We start from the raw sequence: 4,659 nt of genomic DNA on the forward strand, positions 1-4,659 counted from the left end.
ACGACGATCACGACGAAGGATAAGACGATCACGAAGCTATGTGCAGAAGAGCTTCGGCATAACGGCGGAAAAGGGAAACCGACTTAAAGATGAAAAGCCAAATTAGACCTCGAAGAATTACTATAGAGTTATTGATAAATGTAAAGGGCATTAATGTAATTTTGCATGGGCTGCGACCCGTGCCTATAAATAGGTGAATAGTATTCTCGTACTGTTCACGCTGACTTGGCATTCACTTTTGTGTCACACCTGTATTCTCATTCCTTCAAGCTGAAGGTACACTTGTAATTTACTATTGTTTACACAAGTAATATAAATGGAAATAGATTAATAATAATGTTTACAAAAATTATGTTACTTTCTGTACTTTATATGAATATTCTCCATCTTTTATCATGATCGTGAAGGTATGTCCTTCATGACCTTCGTCCTAGATTCATTATATCCGAAGGGAAATAATGATCCGAAGGACGAAGGGCTTTGATATTTAACATTTTATGTTGCCTTGTTCTTGATTCATAGCATTTGAGAACAAGTCCCCAACAACAGTTGTAGCCCATTTTGCATAATTGAGAAACGGAAAGCAAATTGTAATCTAATGAATCTACAAGAAAAACATTGGAAATAGAATGGTCAGGAGATATAGCAATTTTACCCAATCCTTTGACCAAACCTTGATTTCCATCCCCAAATGTGATAGCTCGTTGGGGATCTTGATTTTTCTCATAGGAGGAGAACATTTTCTTCTCCCCTGTCATGTGGTTTGTGCACCCGCTGTCGATGATCCAACTTGAGCCCCCGGATGCATAAACCTACAAAACATGTTTAGTTCTTGACTTTAGGTACCCAAATGGTTTTGGGTCCTTTGGCATTAGATACAAGAACTTTGGGTACCCAAACACAAGTCTTTGATCCCTTGTGCTTGCCCCCAACATACTTGGCAACTACCTTGCCGGATTTGTTAGTTAAAACATAGGATGCATCAAAAGTTTTAAATGAAATGCTATGATCATTTGATGCACTAGGAGTTTTCTTATTAGGCAACTTAGCACGGGTTGGTTGCCTAGAACTAGATGTCTCACCCTTATACATAAAAGCATGGTTAGGGCCAGAGTGAGACTTCCTAGAATGAATTCTCCTAATTTTGCTCTCGGGATAACCGGCAGGATACAAAATGTAACCCTCGTTATCCTGAGGCATGGGAGCCTTGCCCTTAACAAAATTAGACAATTTCTTAGGAGGGGCATTAAGTTTGACATTGCCTCCCTGTTGGAAGCCAATGCCATCCTTAATGCCAGGGCGTCTCCCTTTATAGAGCATGCTCTTAGCAAATTTAAATTTCTCATTCTCTAAGTCATGCTCGGCAATTTTAGCATCTAATTTTGCTATATGATCATTTTGTTGTTTAATTAAAGCCATGTGATCATGTATAGCATTAATATCAACATCTCTACATCTAGTGCAAATAGTAGTGTGCTCAACGGTAGATGTAGAGGGTTTGCAAGATTTCAATTCTACAACCTTAGCATGCAATATATCATTTTTAGTTCTAAGGTCGGAAATTGTAACATTGCAAACGTCTAGTTCTTTAGCCTTAGCAAGCAATTTTTCATTTTCAATCCTAAGACTAGCAAGAGACATGTTTAATTCTTCAATCTTAGCAAGCAAATCATCATTATCATTTCTAAGATTGGGAATTGAAACATTACAAGCAATGAATCAACCTTGGCTAATAAATTAGCATTCTCATTTCTAAGGTTGTCTATAGTCTCATGGCATGTGCTTAGCTCACTAGATAGTTTTTCACACTTTTCTACTTCTAGAGCGTAAGCATTTTTAACCTTAACATGCTTTTTGTTTTCCTTGATTAGGAAGTCCTCTTGGGAGTCCAAGAGGTCATCCTTCTCATGGATGGCACTAATTAATTTATTTAATTTCTCTTTTTGTTGCATGTTTAAGTTGGCAAAAAGAGTACGTAAATTATCTTCCTCATCACTAGCATTATCATCGCTAGAAGACTCATATCTAGTGGAGGATTTAGATTTAACCTTCTTCTTTTTGTCGTCCTTTGCCATGAGGCACTTGTGGCCGACGTTGGGGAAGAGGAGGCCCTTGGTGACGGCGATGTTGGCGGCGTCCTCGTCGTTGGAGGAGTCGCTAGAGCTTTCGTCGGAGTCCCACTCGCGACAAACATGGGCATCGCCGCCCTTTTTCTTGTAGTACCTCTTCTTCTCCTTTCTTCTCCCCTTCTTGTCGTCGCCCCTGTCACTGTCACTAGAGATAGGACATTTTGCTATAAAGTGACCGGGCTTACCACACTTGTAGCAAACCTTCTTAGAGCGGGGCTTGTAATCTTTCCCCCTCCTTTGTTTAAGGATTTGGCGGAAGCTCTTGATGACGAGCGCCATTTCCTCATTGTCGAGCTTGGAGGCGTCGATGAGTGTTCTACTCAGTGTAGACTCCTCCTTCTTCTCCTCCGTCGCTTTAAATGCGACCGGTTGTGCTTCGGACGTGGAGGGGCCATCAAGCTCGTTGATCTTCCGTGAGCCCTTGATCATAAATTCAAAGCTCACAAAATTCCCGATTACTTCCTCGGGAGTCATTAGTGTGTATCTAGGATTACCACGAATTAATTGTACTTGAGTAGGGTTAAGGAAAATAAGTGATCTTAGAATAACCTTAACCACCTCGTGGTCATCCCATTTCTTGCTCCCGAGGTTGCGCACTTGGTTCACCAAGGTTTTGAGCCGGTTGTATATATCTTGTGGCTCCTCCCCTTGGCGAAGACGGAAGCGGCCGAGCTCCCCCTCTATCGTTTCCCGCTTGGTGATCTTGGTGAGTTCATCACCTTCATGCGCGGTCTTGAGCACGTCCCAAACTTCCTTGGCGCTCTTTAATCCTTGCACCTTGTTGTACTCCTCCCTACTTAGAGAGGCGAGGAGTATGGTTGTGGCTTGGGAGTTGAAGTGCTCGATTTGGGCTACTTCATCAGTATCATAATCTTCATCCCCTGCGGATGGTACCTGTACACCAAACGCAACAACATCCCATATACTTTTGTGGAGTGAGGTTAGATGAAATCGCATTAAATCACTCCACCTAGCATAATCTTCACCATCAAAAGTTGGTGGTTTGCCTAATGGGACGGAAAGTAAAGGTGTATGTTTAGGAATGCGAGGGTAGCGTAGGGGGATCTTACTAAACTTCTTGCGCTCATGGCGCTTAGAAGTTACGGAGGGCGCGTCGGAGTCGGAGGTGGAAGGTGATGAAGTGTCGGTCTCGTAGTAGGCCACCTTCCTCATCTTCTTTATCTTGTCGCCACTCCGATGCGACTTGTGGGAAGAAGCTTTCTTCTCCTTCCCCTTTCCCTTTTTGCGGGACTCTTCCGATGAAGCCTTCCCGTGGCTTGTAGTGGGCTTTTCGTCGGTCTCCATTTCCTTCTTGGCGTGATCTCCCGACATCACTTCGAGCGGTTAGGCTCTAATGAAGCACCGAGCTCTGATACCAATTGAAAGTCGCCTAGAGGGGGGTGAATAGGGCGAAACTGAAATTTACAAAGTTAATCACAACTACAAGCCGGGTTTGCGTTAGAAATATAATCGGGTCCGTGAGAGAGGGTGAAAAACAAATCGCAAGCAAATATGAAGTGTGACACGCGGATTTGTTTTACCGAGGTTCGGTTCTCGCAAACCTACTCCCCGTTGAGGAGGCCACAAAGGCCGGGTCTTTTTCAACCCTTTCCCTCTCTCAAACGGTCCCTCGGACCGAGTGAGCTTTCTCTTCTCAAATCAACCGGGAACAAAACTTCCCCGCAAGGACCACCACACAATTGGTGTCTCTTGCCTTGGTTACAATTGAGTATTGATCACAAGAAAGAATGAGAAAGAAGAAAGCGATCCAAGCGCAAGAGGTCAAAAGAACACAACAAATCACTCTCACTAGTCACTAAAGCTTTTGTGGAATTGGGAGAGGATTTGATCACTTGGGTGTGTCTTGTATTGAATGCCTAGCTCTTGTAAGTGGTTGGAAGGTTGAAAACTTGGATGACTTGAATGTGGGGTGGTTGGGGGTATTTATAGCCCCAACCACCAAACTAGCCGTTTGGTGGGGCTGTCTGTCGCATGGTGCACCGGACAGTCCGGTGCACACCGGACATGTCCGGTGCGCCAGCCACGTCACCAAGGCCGTTGGGTTCCGACCGTTGGAGCCCTGACTTCTGGGCCCGCCTGGATGTCCGGTGGCGCACCGGACATGCACTGTAGAGTGTCCGGTGCGCCACTTCGCGCGTGCCTGACTTCTGCGCGCTCTGGTGCGCATTTAATGCTTCTGCAGGTGACCGTTGGCGCGAAGTAGCCGTTGCCTCGCTGGCTCACCGGACAGTCTGGTGCACACCGGACATGTCCGGTGAATTATAGCGAAGCAAATTCCCGAAGCTGGCGAGTTCCTGAGACGCCCTTCCTTGGAGCACCGGACACTGTCCGGTGTACACCGGACAGTCCGGTGAATTATAGCGGAGCGTCTCTAGATTTTCCCGAAGGTGAGGAGTTCAGCGTGAAGTCCCCTGGTGCACCGGACACTGTCCGGTGGTGCATCGGACACTGTCCGGTGGCACACCGGACAGTCCGGTGTGCCACACTAGGGCACACTTCGGTTATCCCT

Source organism: Zea mays, chromosome 1, assembly GCF_902167145.1.
Source record: "Zea mays cultivar B73 chromosome 1, Zm-B73-REFERENCE-NAM-5.0, whole genome shotgun sequence".
NCBI lineage: Eukaryota > Viridiplantae > Streptophyta > Magnoliopsida > Poales > Poaceae > Zea > Zea mays.